The sequence below is a fragment of the Tenrec ecaudatus genome, chromosome 8 (genome assembly GCF_050624435.1).
Source record: "Tenrec ecaudatus isolate mTenEca1 chromosome 8, mTenEca1.hap1, whole genome shotgun sequence".
Lineage (NCBI taxonomy): Eukaryota > Metazoa > Chordata > Mammalia > Afrosoricida > Tenrecidae > Tenrec > Tenrec ecaudatus.
In genome coordinates, this window is record NC_134537.1 from 135,285,912 (window position 1) to 135,296,591 (window position 10,680).

The 10,680-nt window shown below is 39.9% G+C and overlaps 1 non-coding gene across 1 annotated transcript; it reads left to right on the forward strand.

Moving 5' to 3' along the window:
- The first annotated feature begins 10,076 nt into the window (after positions 1 to 10,076).
- On the forward strand, positions 10,077 to 10,183 carry LOC142455719 (U6 spliceosomal RNA). The gene has a single exon (XR_012785865.1). It is a non-coding gene; the product is annotated as a U6 spliceosomal RNA (small nuclear RNA).
- Positions 10,184 to 10,680: the final 497 nt, after the last annotated feature.

The following is a 10,680-nucleotide window of genomic DNA, read 5'->3' on the forward strand; positions in this document are numbered from 1 at the left end:
ATGCACGCTTAGTGACGCTGGCTATTTTTATGTGACGTGTTTTGCAGTCGCTTCTGGTCTTTCCATGTTGAATAGTACTGGCATCCTTTTATTGAAACAAGTAAGCCTACTTGTAAGGGCTTATTTCTGAGGTCCCAAGCTTATTCCTTTTATCTATATGTTTATCCTATGCCATTACCACATTTTTCGTGATTATAGTACAGTAGTAAGTTTTGAAATAAAAAAGTGTGAGTTCTACAACTTTTGTTGCCTCTATTTTTGGTGTCATATTTAATAAACCACTCCCAAATCCAAGGTCATGAAGACTTCTCCATTGTTCTCTTTTAAGACCTCTAATACTTTGTGGATTTTCTAGATATAAAATCCTTTCATCTCAATAGATATAGCTTCTTTCACTCAAATTTGACAATTTTTATTTCTTTTACTTACCTAATTACTCTGACTAAAACATTCCATACACCCCTTTGAGAATGATAGTGCTGATCCTTTCAATGTTAGATCGAAGTCGTCATTACGTATGATGATTAGTGTGTGTGGGGGGGGGTCATAGCTATAATCCTTATCATTTTGATGATATTCCTAGCTTATGGAACATTTTCATCAGGAAGGGCTGTTGGATTTTATCACATGTGGTTTTTTTTCTGTGTCTATTGAGGCCACCCTTTCATTCATTATTGTGGCATATTACATTGCTGGGTTTCGTAGGTTGGCAATTCTTTCATTCCACAGATAAAGTTTACTTGGTTATGATGTAAATATTTTTATGTGTTTCATTAAATCTCCATTGTTTTGGAAGAGTTTTCTGCATTTATATTCATAATGGATATGTAGAAATATGTGTAGGGTTCTTACATGACATGTCAATCTTTGGTATCAGGGTATTAGAATTACATGTAATTACATCCTCCCTTGTTGCCTCTCTCCTGATCTACACATTTACAATATCTGCAAGTGGCACCGCTGATGGTCTGAGCCTCTCCTGGGGCTTTGACCAGGCCCTGGGTGCCATTTGTGAGCTACCCAAATGATATGCTGGCGTCCACATTGACAGCTAGGCCGCATGAGGAACTACGGCCCACTGGTTGTGTGTCTCAATATCTCAGTCCAGCCCCTAAGGGAGAGAGGGTGATGCTGACATGGTGTGATGGTTTGAAGTAATGAGTAGGCAAGAGGTCTTATGCAGGCCTGAAGGTGCGGTGGAGGCAGGGAATTGGTGCTGAGGACAGGGGCTGGATAGAGGATAAGCAGTCTTTACCCAAGGTGACCAGTGAGAGGTGGCAGGCAGCAGATGGGCTGAGTCCCCATTCAGGGCAAACAGTAGGTGGTAGACTTCATTACCACCACTGGAAAACTTATTGACAGCCCTCTATGTTTATATCATGACAAAATGTTAGACAACGAGAAAATCATTTACTGTATTTTTATTGCTTATGGTCTGGGTGTCAGTATGCATGCCCACAGCATGGACATTAATTTTGGTGGAGTAAGGCGCAGTTTTAAAATGGATGACCTTTCCAAAATTGAGACTTTCATCAATTGACAGCTTCTTTCAGGCATTCTAAAAATTGCTGAGTAGCATGGTCCTGTTGTCCCCCTTATGTACAACTCTTATCTAAACCTCTAGAGAAATTAAGAGGTCAGATAATTTATCTGATAACACATTACAGAATAGCAAATTTGGGTTTCAAATTCAGGTTTAGAGAGCCTGAGAATTTAACCACATTGCTGTATCAGATTGCAGTGATATATATATATAAATTCTACAATTCCTGGCTAACTCACTCAGTTTCTTCTACCATGATTCACGTATCAGTGTTCCTATGCTTTCGTTATTCTATAAATTGTCCTGTAGATGTACTACAGTCTCAGTATCTTAAAAACCAAGCCCCAAACCAAACTCACAGCCATTAAGTTGATGCCAAGTGACCCTATATCAATATCTTAGCAAAATACAAAAACCATATTGAGTACCTCCTTGTAATCCTTGCCTATTTCTAAAGTGGATTTTTTTACCTTTTTGTTATTACTGTATTGAAGTTTCTATACATTTTAGAGATTAGACATTTATAGGATATACCTCACCCTCCAAATTCCCTGGTTTGTAGGCTTTCTTTTTATTCTTTTGTAGAAATCTTTTAGTGAGCATAGTTCTTTAATTTGGGGGATATCCTACTTATTCAATTTCTCTTATGCTCTTTGTGAATTTTATATCAAAAAACTGGGTCACACAGCTGTAGAAGTAGTGAAGTCCAGTCTGCTGCAAGCCCACCAATCAGATGCTACATCAGAAGCTTCTGTTAATTGACATAGCCACTGGGGATGACAAGCTAGGAAGACAAACAAGGAAGCAGGAAGAGCACCCACAAACGGAGACAAAGGTAAATGAATACAAGGTCCACAATTCAGGCTCATGGCTGCAAAGTCCAATTAAGGCAAAATCCGTAGATTTCTGTGAGTTCCCAGGGTCAGCAGATCAATGAATCAGATGCAACTTCCTGACCAGCAAGGAGAAGGGGGTGCCTTCACATAGAGTTTGCTTAAATAGAAGCAAGCCACAACCCCAGTGAAACTTACCTTCAACTGTACCAAGGCTGAAATTGATTATGGGGCAGCACTTCACCCTGATCTTCCCACAACTGCCTAGTTACTTACAGAAACACCATCATGGTTCAGATCACATTTTGTTTGATCCCATTATAGGAGAATCATGGCCTCGCCAAATCCTAGCCAAATAACACAAGACAGGGCTAACACAGGGAGTTTATACTTCAGGACACTCACATAGATAGCTAGGTCAGTAAATTGTTCTACATATATACTTGTAAATACAACACTTTTAGTCATATATAACTGAGTTAGTTTATTGTGCCAATCTGGCCAATAAACACATGTGGGGTTGATTGAAAGGTGGAGAAATAAATGGCTTGGTGAGCCTTGCCTTTCTAGTTTTTGGGTCTCTTGCTTTCTGATGGACGGACCAGGGTACAGCTGCCTTAACCAGTTCCCTGCTTCAGCTGGCAAGGCTCACTTCCTGCAAGACATCCCCAAGGAGAAGTCACGTGGACGTACCCCGATGCAGCCCTGAGTGCTGGAGCACCTGTGTAGAGACCTCTGCCAGTGCTGAGATACTGACACGATCACTGCTTCTGCTGTCCTCCTGCAGTTGACATCATTGTGTATGTTTTGTGAGATGGAGGAAGACTGTGGACAGGTGTTGGACATATGGGCTAATGTTGGACTTGTGGGCTTGCGCAGCACTGGGTTGGGATGTTTTCTTGATGTGCACTTACCCGTTATATATAGCTCTTTCTTATACGTATGAGTTTCTGTGGATTAGTTTCTCTAATGTGCCCAGACTAGCACATTAACAAAACATATAGGGCATAGTTATAGAAACTCCTTAGGCATCAGGGTGGAGCCACTGGACTTGAAAGGCAAGGTTACACAGCTCCAGAGAACATCTGCCTCAAATGGCAAAACCTAGTTCATAAAGATTATGTCTTACAGACTAGTCTCATAAATGGCATCTGGGGCCTTACGTGCTATTGATTCTTTCCCACGTAAAGCATAGAGAAATGAAGAAAAACAAAAACTCCATAAAGCAATTGTCCAAAAGACAAAGTTTCCTATAAACCATAGACTCCTTCAATCCAAGACCAGACAAACAGGAGGATGTCAGGTCAACACTATCAGACACTCTAATCAAAACCACAATCAAAGGTCCAAGTTGGAATAGGTTAATTTACTTTTAATGTAAGATGAACTACAAATTTAGGAAGAGCAACTGATCAGCAAGGGATTAGGGTGACTACTGCCTTGGAAACACCTTCTGACTTACAACTAAAGGCATTCTCTGACATCACCTTAGTCAAATCATAGGAGTATTTACGTATATAACTATAGTTAAATGAGTATGCTCCTCATAACAATCAATTCTACAATAGCAGGAGGGCAACACTCATCCCAAAGTGAAAATGATAACAGCAGAAGGCACAGGGAAATGAGACACAGGACCTGGAGAGCCCAACGGAGAAAGAGGAGTGCTGACCCGTTGCGGAGATTGCACTAATGTCATGAAACAATTTATATACGATTTACTGATTGGAAAAACTAGTTTGCTTTGTAATCTTCCACATAAATTACAATAAAACCTTGGTTTTAAGTCAATTGCTTTTCTATAAATTCAGAGTTAACTATCGGAATTGGAATGAAAAAATGAAACACCATTAATATTAGTACAAAATAAAATAAATCCTTAACTCTAAGATAATGTGGGTTATTGTGTTTTTTAGGAACCATTAAATCAACTTTCCATACACAGTAACCCATATGACAGAGTAAAACTGCCCCATAAGGATTTTTTAGGCTGTACAAACTATGAAACAAGAGCACAGCAAAGTATGTACAGTATATATATGAGGAAAATTACAAAGCATGATAAAAGAAATTAAAGAAGACCTAAATAAATGAGATGGACAGAATATTCATGTTCCTGGATGCAGATTCCAGTTGTTGGGATGTCAGTTCCTCCCAGTTTGTTCTCTATATTTAATCAGGATAAACTCAATCAAAATCTCCAGAATGTTATTTTGTGGAATTATTGATAAACTTATTTCTAACATTTATATGGAAAGGTAAAAGACAGCCAATACTATACTGAAGATGAGCAAAATCAGTGAAATGACATCACTGGGCTTCAAAACTTATTATGTAAACTGTAGTCATCAAGAATGGGATGTTAAAGAAAACTGAAACAGAAGAGTCAGTATAGCAGTAGAACTGCACAAATGTAATCAATTGACCTTTGGCAAAGGATCAAAAGTCATCCCTTGGAGAAAGGGCTGGTGCTGGTGCTGGTCAGGTTCCTTCAGTGGGCCCTGACCCATAGCTACCCAATGTACAACCGCAGTAAACACCACCCATTTAGGTGCCTTTATTCCATTTGTTTTAGTTGAACCAGATTGATGCTGCACGGCATCCACGCACCTTATCCAAGGTCTTCCTCTTTTCCCTGCCCAGCTGCTTCACCAAGCATGATGGCTTTCTGCAAGGATTCCTGACAACACGTCTCCTGCAACATGCCCAGAAGACAAAGTGTCGCCATGCTTGCCTCTAAGGAGCATCCTGGCTGTACTTCCAAGACATATTTGTTTGATGTGTTGGCAGTTCATATTACTTCCACTATTCTCTGACACCACCATCATTCAAATGCATTAAATTATACTCAGTCTTCCTTAGTTAGTGGCCAACTTTCATAGGCGCATGCTTGGGTGCTCAGAGGGGTCAGATAATCTAAAGTGTAAGGAGGTTTGTGTGAACTCTCTGGCTTGATGCTAGTATCTATTTGAGCTAGCTTATATGACTAGGGCTGAGTTTACCATAATTCAACTGGATCAACCTGGATCCAGAGCGTACCATAATTCAACTGGATTGAGCTGTGAGCTGGTGTACATTGCTCCAATTCGCTCTAGGTGGAACTGTACTTATGGATTCAGATTCTCAAACCTCAAACTGGAAATGAAAATTCTTCACATTGAAGAATATGCTTGTCTCCTTGGCGTACCAGATTATTAGAGAGATTCAATTTCAAAATTAGCTATCTGAAATGGAGTGATAACGGCATGAAGTGGCATTTCACATTCGTCTTTAGTCTCAATGAATGGCACAAAAGAGGATATCCACTGGGTCTTGGGAATATAGGGGAAGGGCAGATGCTGAGAGGAATATATGATCCATGTGCGAGTGATTGTTGACAGGATTGCTTATGATGGAAAGTATTGTAAGTGCAGATGTAACTGAAGTGAGGGGTTAATTCTTAATGTAGAAGGGGACAACACTAAAAGAGCCAGGAGGTGGCCTGTGGTGCAGTGAAATTACTCGGAATGACTCTGTATTCCCACCAAATGTTTGTGTGGGGCATGGAGATAGAGTGCATCAAAGGCTAATAAAGATGATTGGTCGATTTTGCCAATCTACTGGCTGTGTAAGAGTGGGCATCTCAGAAACAGGGAGAGGGTATGTGATGACGACCACGAAATAAAACAGCTAACAATCAAGCGTGTTCTGCATCCCTGTTCAAAGTGGCAGAGCATCAGAGGCGCCAGAGGACACAGCACCTCGACTGTGAGGCAGGGAAGAGCAACCCCCTCCCATGTCTTCTAAAGGCAGCTTGACTTTATTGCAGCTCCCTGTCGATGTGCTGCTACAGCTGGTAGTTCATTATCCTCTGCCCAGTTTACTTGTATATGATATTAATGATATTGTCCAATAATTTAGAAGTTCTGTTGGGTCACCTTTCTTTGGGATGGGTCCAAATATGACTCTCTTCCAGTCAGTGGTCCAGGTAACTAGTAAGTGCTTACTACAGTGCTACATCATCTTGTCAAAATACTAGAAATGGTATTCCATGAATTCCTGGAGAATTGTTTTTGGCTAATTCTTTCAATACTACCTGGACTCCTACCTTCAATACCATCAGTACTTTATCATATGTGTCTTAGGCTGAGTCCTCTAGAGACGCAAAACCAGTGGTGCTTGTGTATGTGTTTATATATATAGAAAATTATATCAAGAAAATGGCTCACATCGTTGTAGATTAGGGGAAGTTCAAGTCTGGCAGGTTCCAAGTCTGTGAATCAGATGTTAAGCTGGAGGTTTCTCCTGACTTGTGTACCTTTGGAGGAGGATGAGCCCAAGAGAGGCATAAAACCACAGGACAGTAGTCTTAGAGGTGACAAATTCAAGGCCAGCAGGCCACACTTATGACTAAACAGGTGAATGAATTCAGGGTTGACAGGTCAGATCACAGGCCTCTGATGTCTCTCAGGATTGGCAAGCAATATGGCAGGCTATTAGATTAAGTCCAAAGAACTGGAAATCAATAAGCCAGATGAAGACTCTAGATCCAGAAAAAAAGCAAACAAACTTTTCCATCGAGTTCACTTATAGAGGAAATAAGTCACCCCCTAATGAAACTTCCGGTCAATTGCATCAGGACTGTGACCTGAGTAAAGAGGTTGCATTGCACCATAATCCTGTTGCAACTAATTGACTTCTAAAAGTAGATCACCTTATGGTAATATCATTAACATACATGTTAGGTTACATCATTAGGGGTCACTAGGCCTTAGAGAACTCTGGCCCAGCCAAGCTCATGTAAAACCCTATCAGAGACAGTGACTTTGTGTATTTCTTCCAACTTCTTTTGATCCTTCTTGCAGCCCTTAATATTTTGCTTTTATAATCCTTCAATATTCGAATGCAAGTATTGATTATTTTTCATTTCTTTCAACTTGAGATATGTCTAGCATATTCTCCTTTTTGGGCGTTCTAATTTCAGGTTTATAGAGTATAGAATTCTGTTAATGATGGGGCCCTGGTGACTATGTGTTAGGAAATGGGTAGCTAATAGTAGGGTCAGTGGTTCAAAACCACTATTGACTCCTCAGGAAAAAGATGAGGCTATCTCCTTCCATAAACAGTCTTAGTTCCAGAAGCCCTATCTCAGTTCTTTATGAGTCATAATTGACTCTCTGGTAGTGGACTTGGGTTTTACAGGTTTCACCTAATAATAATATACTCACAATGCTCATCAATTGTGACAACTGCACCACATCAATGAAACGTGTTTAGGGGAAGTTGTGGACAAGAGATGAAATATTTGGAAACTCTGTACTTGCTATTCAACTTTTCTGTAAGCCTTTCACCTCTCTAAAAAATAGTCCATTGATTTAAAAAGAAAATAATCAAAACCCCTTTTACTAAAACAACCCAGGCAAAGTTTGGATAACAAAATGCCAGGGGCTTCGATAAAGAAAATAATGGGCATGATTTGGGGTTTGGACCACACAGTTCGAATGTGCTCTTGACAAAACAGCAAAGAGGTCAGATCTGAGCTCCTCCAGCTTCAGGAGCAAGAAGTAGAATCCAACTCCCTATAGCCCAATGCTGTACACAAGGCAAATATCAGACACACGTCCTCTGTTTATCCTTCTTTTACCCTCTTCTGTCACCAACCATTCCTCCCAGGACACACTACTTCTCTGCTGGATTCAGTAATTCATTGCAGCAGCGACCCAGGACTCAGAGAATAGACATGATTATCGGGGTTTATTAAGGAAGCTAATAGATTACTACTATGAGTCAGGGTCAGAAAACATTAAGGACATAGTCTTTTATCCACAGCAACACCTCTCCTCAGCCAGCAGCCACATCTCTCTCAGGTCTTCAGCCTTTCGGACATGTGATCCCTTGGCTTCTGCTTTGTTCTGTGTCCAGGAAGACCATTGCTGTGGCTATGGCCCCAATGCTGTTGGTCTGCTCTGCCTCGTGGTCTCAGCGTAGCTGCTCTGCTGTATTTCACGATCTTGGATTCTGAAGCCTCTGATGCTTCTGGTGCCTCCTCCACTTTAGACAGGGTTCTCACCCACACTCCACACCTAGAGGAATGACAAAATTCATTATTACTTCAATTAACAGTTCACACACACTACTTGTATGATCTCACCCAAATTATTTGGTGGGAGTTACAAAGATAAAGAAGAACCATATTTATGCAATTTCATTTCACCGCAGCCCCTCTGTTAATTATTAGCTGCAAATCTAATTTATTCCAAGTGATTAATAAGCCAGATGTGGTACATAATACTCAGATTTTTTTCTAGTCCAAAATAAAGCTGATAAACTCAAGCAATTTTGCAACTCTGATGATCAATTATTTCAAAGCAGCTGAACCCCAGACATTGGAGCCTCTTTCATTTTTTTTTTAAAGAAAACAAATGCCACCTGGATGAACCTCACTGCTTCCAAGATAGTTGCAACATCAGCGGTTAGAATTGGGGTCAACTGTGATGGTTTTGATGACTTTAGTGGAGTGCTGGCATGGAGATATGTACAGTCTCAGGGGCTAGCACAGGATACCGAGGGGAAGCCCACTATCTGCCACGGTAATGAAAATATTGAAAGTCCGCCAGGGCTCATTAATGGCATAGTGAGGAGACACTTCGCCAGTGGTCCCTTGGAAGTAAACCAAGATTGGCTTCAGTGAGCTGGGCTGCTCGCCACGCTGGCCATCTCAGGAGCTGCAATTACTGGATAGAGCAAGTCAGCAAAAACACTGTCTTAATCTGTTTGTATGAAAATCCTCCTTTGAGTCCTTCTAAATCTATGCCCTGAGTGGTAAAAAGACTGAAATTTAGAAAAGCGTCCATGAATGCCCTTACTTTGGACCACACATGGACCTCCTTTAAGGTCTTACACTCCTCAAAAGATTAATTGTAATACGTTTATAAGAATTTCACTTTTAAAATAGAGGGATATGTGAGAATAATGACAATTCCTAGATGCAGGCCCAAAGGGATGGGTATCCGAAACCTTCCCTACCGTCCTTCTCTCTTTCCTTTCTCTGCACTGAATAACTCTGTAGCTTTCTTATGTCAACAATCTTCTATAATAATACCTCAAAAGCTATTGTTTCTACATTAGCATCAAATAGGACAACATTGCTCTGAGAAGTGTAATTTCTGAAAACATTAAAATGCTTAAAAGGTTTGTTAGTTGAAGACTTACAAATAGATTTTTCATTAAATTATTCCCAATTCTCAGAATGATATGGTCTTCCCCAAATCCAGAAACCTTCTCAAACATTAAACAAGCGACAAAGACTTAAAATCAGACAGAGCTATATTGTGTTAGTCAACAAACATTGCCAGATTCCTGAGCAAATGAACGAAAAAATCAAGGAATGATATTCAAGAAACAAATGCCAAAGCTTAGAATGTTGAAGATGAAATTCACCAAAATAAAAGTCTCACAATTGAAGGGGTTTCCTCTTTTTTCATTCACTCATAAAGTCTCAAATCACAGGAGGCTACCAGAGTTACAATAAACTTTCAATAAATCTTCATAGAGGGAGGGAATAGCATTTTATACTGGTTTGTGTATGGTATTAAAATATTGTTTACTTTACATTTGATGATTTTTCTGATTATAATAATGTATGTAATAACATTTTTCAAAGGGCAGATATCCTACAGCAATATTACAAACATAGCAACAATATTAAATAAGACATTGTTGTGCTTGCTTTGGCAGCACGTCTACTCCAATTGGAGCGATGCAGAGAACATTAGCATGGCTCCTGCTCAAGGATGACACGCAAATTTGTGAAGTATTTAAAATTTTCAAATCAGGATATATTTAGAGAATTCATAAAAACAAAACCAGAATTACAAAACGTACTATCGAGTTATTTATGGGCAGAAAGCCAATAACTATAGCACATGAACATAAGATCATCATAAGGTGTAACACTACCCAGAAACCAACACACAGAAGACAGCACCCAAAACATCACAGATAAAATGGAGAAATGAGGACAAGAATAAACTCCTCACACGCATACACCACCTTATAAACAGGGAAGAAAGGAAAATATCAAACACAAATGGTCAGAGATGGCAGCATCTAATCTGGAACCAGACTTAATTACACTGAATATTAATGGACTACATGCTCCCATAAAAAGAAAACGAGTAACAGACTGGATTAGACAGCAGGATCGATCCATCTTCTGCCTCCTAGAGTCACATATCAAACTCGCGGACAAAAACAGAGAGTCAAAGCTTGGCAAAAAATATAACAAGCTAATAGAAAAAAAAATCCAGGGGTGGCCGTATTAAT